This window comes from Oryx dammah, unplaced genomic scaffold (assembly GCF_014754425.2).
Source record: "Oryx dammah isolate SB20612 unplaced genomic scaffold, SCBI_Odam_1.1 HiC_scaffold_4, whole genome shotgun sequence".
In the NCBI taxonomy this organism is placed as follows: Eukaryota; Metazoa; Chordata; class Mammalia; order Artiodactyla; family Bovidae; genus Oryx; species Oryx dammah.
In genome coordinates this window covers 69,817,019-69,826,959 of record NW_024070188.1, presented here as the reverse complement: position 1 = coordinate 69,826,959, position 9,941 = coordinate 69,817,019, and positions in this window count along the sequence as shown.

Below are 9,941 nucleotides of genomic sequence, written 5' to 3'. Positions count from 1 at the left end.
GTTCTTTGGAAAGAATGATGCTCAAGCTGAAACTCCAGTACTTTGGCCATCTCATGCGAAGAGTTGACTCATTGGAAAAGACTTTGATGCTGGGAGGGGTTGGGGGCAGGAGAAGAAGGGAACGACCGAGGATGAGATGGCTGGATGGCATCACTGACTCGATGGACATGAGTCTGAGTGAACTCCAGGAGTTGGTGATGGACAGGGAGGCCTGGTGTGCTGCGATTCATGGGATCGCAAAGAGTCGGACACGACTGAGCGACTGAACTGAACTGAATTGAATAGGGGTTTTTCCCCTAATCATTTATCAAGATATTCCTTCTTAGAGAAGACAGTTCTTCTAAGAGGAATTCAGGAGACAACTATTTAAATAATTAAATTTTCTTCATCCTATGACATTTGCAAAGTACCCAAGTTAGCAAGTCTAGCTATACTATTATTAAAAGGAACACAGGCACCTCATTCTAACCTGAGCTATGGAAGCAGAGTGTGGGAGATTTAGAGCACTTTCGATTCCATTATTGCCATATTCGGAAACTGGAAATTTTCTCCCACTCTCCAGCGTTGCCTTTTCTAGTGGCCAATTTAGCCCTCTATGTCTGGACGTCTGATTGGTGTTGACTAAAAAATATAGTCACCACCTGAAAGAGGGTTATTTTATTTGCTGAGAATGTTTAGGACTCTGAGCCCTGGAGACAGTATCTCGGTAGCTCTGAGAAAAATGATTCAAGGAACCGGAAGGGGAGTCAGGGTATATACAAGTTTGCAGCAAAGGGAGCAGGCGGTCTGAACATCAAAGATCAGATATCAAATTAAGGAAGTTAACATTCTATGTATGGGAAGATGAAAGCCTCTTGGCTCATTGAATTCATTCCTTTCATATGCACCTCAGCTATCTGGGGCCAATCCTGTTTCCTTGCTCACCTTAAGGAGTGACACATGGCTCTTCTTGCATTCCCCCAGCTCCTCAGCAATCACTGTAGTGAGTGGTGGCATCTGCTGGATCACAGTTTTGGGAACCCTTATTCACATTTGGAGGCCAGAAACTGCTGATGGCTTTGACATTTCTTGTTAATTGATATGGCAGGAGATATTTTCACTTTACACTGGTATCTCACAGTTATGTCACTTATGTTTCAACAGAATGGACCCTTCTCTATGAGATGCTATGTTGGAGTTCTGGATTGTCACTCTGGGGTCACAGCATGGGCTCATCATGTGGTGACTGATGGCAGGGGGCAAAGAAGTGAGTAAAGGAATGATTAATTTCTCTTGCTTCAGGATAAATATCTGACATTCTTAATCTCTTCTACTCATAGATAACCAATTCCAATCACAAAAGAATGATTAGTATACTTACTATGCCATAACCTTTATTTTTGTGAGTTTTGCATAATCTGGAACTGATCCCTGGGTAAATGCCATTCAGATTCCATTAAGGTTAAATATCAAACAGACAGTAAAGGGAAAAAACCAAGAGCTGAAAGTAATTACTGAGAAGAGTCCACATCTGTTCCATCAGAGTGTCCATCTTGCCACTTATGCTGAAACGGAGTAATCCTTTCTCAAAGCCGGCTGAGCAGCTTGAATGAAGTGAAAGTGAAACTCGCTCATTCATGTCTGACTCTTTGTGAACCCGTGGACTGTACAGTCCATGAAATTCTCCAGGCCAGAATACTGGAGTGGGTAGCCTTTCCCTTCTCTAGAGGATCTTCCCAACCCAGGGATCAAACTCGGGTCCCCTGCATTGCAGGCAGATTCTTTACCAGCTGAGCCACAAGGGAAGCCCAAGCAGCTTGAATGGTGGGACGGTATTGCATGACAAAATTGAAATTGTTAGTCAGTCAGTCATGTCCGACTCTGTGACCCCATGGACTGTAGCCCAGCAGGCTCCTCTGTTCATGGAATTCTTCAGGCAAGAATGCTGGAGTGGGTTGCCATTTCCTTCACCAATTACATGAGTCCATTTTGGAATAAGGACTAAAAACTAAGGTGCCCCAACTAAATCACCCCAATCAAAAAGTACACTTCTCTATTTCTCTGGAATCTCCTCAAGTTCTCTCCCTGAGGACGCTGAACACTGACCTTTATCCCAACCTGAAATTTGTAATGTATGTAACTGGGATATTGGAAAAGTGATAAATGGTTCATTATATGTAAAAAAAGGTAACTACATTCACGCTTGTGCTTAGGCCATTCTTTAGAGGAAGACAAGGTTTTAGAACTCTTTACAAAGTCCTTCAAGTCCTTGGAGAAAGTGGTTAGAGTCAAACCCATTAAGCAGCTTATCAATTAGAGATGACACCACCCTTACGGCAGAAAGTGAAGAGGAACTAAAAAGCCTCTTGATGAAAGTAAAAGAGGAGAGTGAAAAAGTTGGCTTAAAGCTCAACATTCAGAAAACGAAGATCATGGCATCTGGTCCTATCACTCCATGGGAAATAGATGGAGAAACAGTGGAAACAATGTCAGGCTTTATTTTGAGGGGCTCCAAAATCACTGCAGATGGTGATTGCAGCCATGAAATTAAAAGATGCTTACTCCTTGGAAGAAAAGTTATGACCAACCTAGATAGCATATTCAAAACCAGAGACATTACTCTGCTGACTAAGGTCTGTGTAGTCAAGGCTATGGTTTTTCCTGTGGTCATGTTTGGAGAGAGTTGGACTGTGAAGAAGGCTGAGCGCCGAAGAGTTGATGCTTTTGAACTGTGGTGTTGGAGAAGAGTCTTGAGAGTCCCTTGGACTGCAAGGAGATCCAACCAGTCCATTCTGAAGGAGATCAACCCTGGGATTTCTTTGGAAGGAATGATGCTCAAGCTGAAGCTCCAGTACTTTGGCCACCTCATGCAAAGAGTTGACTCATTGGAAAAGACTTTGATGCTGGGAGGGATTGGGGGCAGGAGGAGAAGGGGACGACAGAGGATGAGATGGCTGGATGGCATCACGGACTCGATGGACGTGAGTCTGAGTGAACTCCGGGAGTTGGTGATAGACAGGGAGGCCTGGTGTGCTGCGATTCATGGGGTTGCAGAGTCGGACACGACTGAGCGACTGAACTGAACTAGGGATCTCCTAGGACTTCCCTAGTGGCTCAGACAGTAAAGCCTCTACCTACAATGTGGGAGACCTGGGTTCGATCCCTGGGTTGGGAAGATCCCCTGGAGAAGGAAAATGGCAACCCACTCCAGTACCCTTCCCTGGAAAATCCCATGGATGGAGGAGCCTGGTAGGCTACAATCCACAGGGTCGCAAAGAGTCGGACATAACTGAGCAACTTCACTTTAGGGGTCTCCTATTTGGAGGCAAAAAAGACTTTTTTCTCTAAATCTAGTATTCCGGAGAGCTTTATGTTTGAATCCTGTAGATCCAGATGGAGAAGTCAGTTCAGTTCAGTCACTCAGTGGTGCTGGACTCTTTTTTTTGACTCCATGGACTGCAGCACACCAGGCTTCCCTGTCCATCACCAACTCCCGGAGCTTGCTCAAACTCATGTCCATTGAGTTCGTGATGCCATCCGAAACATCTCATCCTCTGTTATCCCCTTCTCCTCCTGCCTTCAGTCTTTGTCAGCATCAGGGCCTTTTCCAATGAGTCAGTACTTTGCATCAAGTGGCCAAATTATTGGAGTTTCAGCTTCAGTCCTTCCAAAAAATATTCAGGACTGATTTTCTTTAGGATTGACTGGTTTGATCTCCCTGCTGTCCAAGGGACTCTCAAGAGTCTTCTCCAACACCACAGTTCAAAAGCATAGATTCTTTGGTCTCAGCTTTCTTAATGGTCCAACTCTCACATCCATACATGACAACTGGAAAAACAAGAGCTTTGACTAGATGGACCTTTGTCTGTAAAGTAATGTCTCTGCTTTTTAATATGCTAAATTTGTTATAACTTTCCTTCCAAGAAGCAAGGGTCTTTTAATTTCATGGCTGCAGTCACCATCTGCAGTTATTTTGGAGCCCAAGAAAATAAAGTCTCTCACTGTTTCCACTATTTCCCCATCTATTTGCCATGAAGTGATGGGACTGGATGCCATGCTCTTATTTTTTTGTGAATGTTGAGTTTTAAGCCAGCTTTTTCACTCTCCTCTTTCACTTTCATCAAGAGGCTCTTGCATTCTTCTTCACTTTCTGCCATGAGGGTAGTGTCATCTGCATGTCTCGGTTGTTGATATTTCTCCTGGCAATCTTAATCCCAGCTTGTGGTTCATCTAGCCTGGCATTTCACATGATGTACACTGCATAAAAGTTAAATAAGCAAGGTAAAAATATACAGCCTTGACGTTCTCCTTTCCCAATTTGGAACCAGTCTGTTGTTCCATGTTCAGTTCTAAATGATGCTTCTTGACCTGCATACAGATTTCTCAGGTGGTAGATAAGGTGGTCTGGTATTCCAGTCTCTTGAAGAATTTTCCACAGTTTGTTGTGATCTACACAGTCAAAGGCTTTAGTGTAGTCAATGAAGCAGAAGTGGATGTTTTTCTGGAATTCTCTTGCTTTTTCTAAGATCCAATGGGTGTTGGCAATTTGATCAAAGAGAAATCAAAGGCAAATGTTCCTCTGCCTTTTCTTAATGCAGCTTGAACATCTGGAAGTTGTTGGTTCATGTACTGTTGTAGCCTCATTTGGAGAATTTTGAGCATTACTTTGCTAGCATGTGAGACTAGTCATGGTAGTGTAGCACATAATTCTACTGTGTCATGACCTAATTAAGTTAATAATAATCCACCATCATCCTAGAAGACCCATATTTCTGTCCAAATAGGATCTGAATTTTTTTCAAGTGAATCTTTAAGTGTCTGCCTGACTCCCAGAGGTAATACACTGCCTACTTAGTATTTCATTGTCTCCCTTCCGCAGACACCGCTGAACCGAGCATGTTAAAGATACTGCCGAACTGAACTGGACCAATCATAAATTAGGTAGTTTTTTTTTTTTACAATGACAGGGATAACTTATGTCTATAGCTATTTAAATAGTTCTTACATTATGCCTTTTGAAGCTCTTTTGTCTGTGATAATGGGTTAGATAAAAATAATGACGTCTCTCAGAATGCCACACCTAACCAACTCTTGTTTGTAGTCTTCTGAGATATTCCTTGGGGATCCCCCAAGCTTGGGGTTCCTTTAGCTAGATCTGCATTGCTACTTGGCTCACACAACCCTTTTATGCCCTTGTCTGGGAGACTAAGGCCATTGAGTTCAGGTTCTTAGACTCAAGGATCTGTTTTCTTTGGCCACAGTGTTCCCCAGTAAAGTCTCACAGGGGTTCTAAACATACACAGTTTTTATTTGCAGGCGAGAAAATCTCTGGCAACATGGGATACAGTTAGGCCAGTCTGATGGTCTCACAGCTCTGCTATGGTGGCACAAATTTAAAATGCTGTTTGTCTCCCTGATGCTTTCTGTTCTCCTCTTTACCATGATTTTAGGGATCACTCTGCTTTTCTGGCCAGCACACACCCTTCCCTAACCTTATTTTGGCTGTCTTTTTCAGCTTGTGGGATCTTAATTCACCATTCTTGTTCAGTCATTGAGTTGTGTCTGCGTCTTTGCCACCCCATGGACTGCAGCACGCCAGGTTTCTCTGTCCTTAACTATCTCCTGGAGTTTGCTAAAACTCATGTCCATTGAGTCAGTGGGGCCATCCAACCATCTCATCCTCTGTTGCTCCCTTCTCATTTTGCCTTCAATCTTTCCCAGCATCAGGGTCTTTTCCTGAAGAGTTGGCTCTTCACATCAGGTGGCCGAAATATTGGAGCTTCAGCTTCAGCACCAGTCCTTCCAATGAATATTCAGGACTGACTTCCTTTAGGATTGACTGGTTTGATCCCCTTGCTGTCCATGGGACTCTCAAGACCACAATTCAAAAACATCAATTCTTTGGTACTCAGCCTTCTTTATGGTCCAACTCTCACATCTGTACATGACTACTGGCAAAACCATAGCTTTAACTTTATGGATCTTTGTTGGCAAAGTGATGCTCTGCTTTTTAATACACTATCTAGGTTTGTCATAGTTTTTCTTCCTAGGAGCAATCATCTTTTAATTTCATGACTGCAGTTATTATCCACAGTAATTTTGGAGCCCAAGAAAGTAAAGTGTGTGACTGTTTGCATTTTTCCCCCATCTATGTGCTATGAAGTGGTTGCCATGATCTTAGTTTTTTTAAATGTTGAGTTTTAAGCCAGTTTCTTCATTTTCTTCTTTCACTCTCATCGAAGGTTTTCAGTTCCTCTTTGCTTTCTGCCATTAGAGTGGTATCATCTACATATCTGAGGTTGCTGATATTTCTCCCGGCAATCTTGATTCTGGCTTGTGCTTCATCCAGCCTGGCATTTCACATGATGTACTCTGCATAGAAGTTAAATTCACTGACCAGGGATCAAACCCAGGCCCTTGGCAGTGAAAACATGGAGTCCTAACCACTGGACTGCCAGGGAATTCCCACACCCCCTCCATAATTTCATCACTATGTATTGACCAAGCTTTTTGCTTATCTTGGTTGCCAGGTTCTCAGAGAGGCAGGGACAACTTCTACTTAGGTCTCTGAAATATTACATTTGGCCACAGGTTAAATTCCACTCCTAGAAACTCTTTTACCTGCCCCAGGACTGTTTAGGGAACAGTAGGTACAGTTGCAATTGCCACCTGACTCTCTCCCTCTCATATGAACATTCAGTAGCTGAGATTGTTCTTGAGGCTGTGATAGGAGTCTTCACCCCTGCACCTTGTAAGTCATGGAAGGTCATGGTGGTCCCTGCAATTCACCCAGGATTGTGGTAATTTTGATTGGCTGTCCTGTTAGTGAAGAACAGTTATCACTGGCTGCCAGAAAGCTTTACTCTGACTAGGTCCTTGTAGAACTGGATCCTTAGGTGTTTGAATGTTAGCTTAGGGTCAATGCTAGATAATCCTCAAGAAAAACTAGCTTGTCCCCTTCCTTCCCCTGATGCATAGTCTCTGTGGTAAATGAATTCAAGTTGTGAAGGCTAGGCTAGGAGCAGGAGCTACTATATAAACATGTGGCAGTATCTTAGGTTCCTTCTCAAGGGAATCTGACTTCCCCTCTAAGGGCTCCCACACTATCTATCAAGCTTCCGTATCTTTGAACAAGCTCCCCAGCTTCACCAACCAACCGTTCAATAGCTGCTTAAGGACAGCCCAGAAAATCTTTGCAGTGTGTGTAGCAAGCATTCTGGACCTTACTTGTTTGTATGTGATCTGCTTGCTGTCACCATATTTCACAAAGTCAGAAACTGGTAAATGGGCCAGTGTGAAACAAGAACAGAAATGGGTCAGTAGGAGAGGCCAGCTTCATCTAATCAGTGCTAATCAGACCGTGAACTCCAGCTAGATCTTGGGCCGAACCCACAAGTCCTGCTTCCTGCCTGGGGAAGTTTGTATAACCAGATAAAACCCTTGTTTGCAAGTCTTCTTAGTCATGATATTATTAATATGAACACTTTTGTGTCTTCAGCTTTGTTATAGTTAAGACTATTTTGGGATGAGGGCGAATTGCCGAGTGGCTGCTAAGGATCAAAGGTTAAGGCTACTGAATAAATTTTGTAAATCATTTCCAGAAGTGACCTGATAATTGACATGCTAAAGTCAGTGATTAGATTCCCCTCTTTATACCACAAGGGGACCAATAAAGAGAAAAAATTGACATACATACCACACTCCCCTGCAATACAATTCATGTTGTCTGTGCTGAAAGGATCTTCACTCTTCTAGGGCGGTGTCCTTTAACATGGGACTGTCTCTTCTCCGTCACTCTTCTCAACAGCAGACTTCATGTTATAAGTGATGATACCGCTGGTAGGAAGGTCATTTCACAGCAGGGATCAAAGCCAACATACTCCTCTTGTGATGCCCTCTCTAATGGCACGCTGTTCATGTTAACTCCTTCTTACTGACCTTCAATCAACTAGGAATTCATACTAGGTTTTGAAAAGAACTTTATCTTTAGAGATAAATGATAATATTAAATCTTTAAAAATAAAAGAGCACCATCAAATTTTAATTGCTTTTCATTTATTCATTTATTACAACTGCACATGTTAATGGAAGAAGGGACTAAATCATGATGATATTTTGTGATTTTTATTAATGAAATGATCACATTACTTACTCTTTCAGTCACATATATGGTCCTACCATGATGCCTGGTTGAATTCCATTTTATATTAATCCATGTATCAGTTTTAGATAGATAGAGATAACATATGCAATTAGGACTTAATTTTTTTAAGGAGCTTGGGGATTAATTTTTTATGCTTTACAGGAGGTAATTGGGACAACTGGTGAGATATGAATAAGGTCTGAAGATCTGATAATAGTGTTGAATAATATTCTGTTAACATCCTGATTTTTTAAACTGTAGTAGTTAAAGGGTAAAGGAACATCAAGATTTCAACCTACTCCTACATGTTTCAAAAATAGCAATTTGTTTATATATACATATATATATATATATATATATAGAGAGAGAGAGAGAGAGAGAGGTGAAGTACATATAGTAAAGTGTTAGCAGTTGGGGAATTAGGGTCCAGGATATACGGGAGTTTTTTGTACTATTCTTGCAACTTCTTTATAAATTTGAAATTCTTTTAAAATAAAAGTTTCAAGAACAAATAATAAATGGATCAGAAAAGAAGATTCTCCCATACTAAAGTTTTCCTCTACTCATTCTTTGTCTAATTTTAATACTAGGATTTCCTCAGGAATTTTAATAGAAAGGACAGATGATAGTCTGCAGATTAGTATTTTTATTTATAAATTATGTGGTATCACGGTTATGGGAGCATTACTAGAAAACATTTAAATGGGATGTGGTAAAGATAAGCTAAAATTAATTGTCCTTTCATTTAGACTCAGTGCTTTACCAACTAATTATGCATTCAAGATTATTTGAGTGCATATTTGTAATGAATAGTACCATGAATCTGCATTAAAGTCATTATTCCATTCAATAAAATGATTATTCAGTGAAAGCCTGAAGATCCCAAGATGTTAATTTTCTTATTGATTTGCACATGCAATTTTTATCAAACATATATATTAATAGTGGTGGCTTATGTAGGGTTCATTGGCTTTCCTGAGGTGCTTCCAATTTGCTAAATGCTACATACATGATAGAAGACAGTCACTATTTATTTTCAAGGTGCTTTCCTAACACAGAATAATAAAGACAGCTTGAGCAAGGCTGGCACTGCGCCAGGTTTTAATAAGGTTGCCACCCTTCTCCTCCTTCTTCCAGATGGGGAGGTGTGGGCCCGTGACATGGACTCCTTGGGGAGGTATAAGCGAGTGCAGGTGACAGAGTGCATACCTCCTCCCTGTAAACCACTTCTTCGGCTGTCATCTCTTCAACAAAGTCATTTATTTGGAGCTGTGCAGTCATTTAGAGGACACTTGTCTGCGGCTCATCTCCAGATGACTTTGCAAAATTAGAAAACTCTGGAAAAGATGCAAGTTGAAATTGGCCCTGGCTGGAGTTGTGTGGCAGATGGCAGCTTTGGGAGGCAAGAGCTGGGCTGCGCTGTTTGGCTGGCAACCATGGACAACAAGAAGATGCTCAGACATCGGAGAAATTCCCTTTCCTTTCTCATTGCCATTGTAATCCAGCCTGACACTTTCCTATGCCAAAGAGTTTTCCCTGATGAACCTCAATTCACAACTGCCTCTCTTCATGGACTCCCAAAAGTTTCGCTGTGTGTTGTATGCCATTTTCAAAGTCTTCCCTTTCTCTGTATTCATGCCTTTGTTGTCTTGCTTAAGGATGTCTGCATCAGTGCTCTATCAGGTGAAAAGAACTGCCTTCTTTCTGCTGGTGTTCAAGGGCAAGAGTTTTAGAGTTCAGTTGTTCAGGGTTCAGTTCTAGACTATTCCCTCTACAACAGCTCTAGGAATTTGAACAGTTACTCTCACAGCTTGAGTTT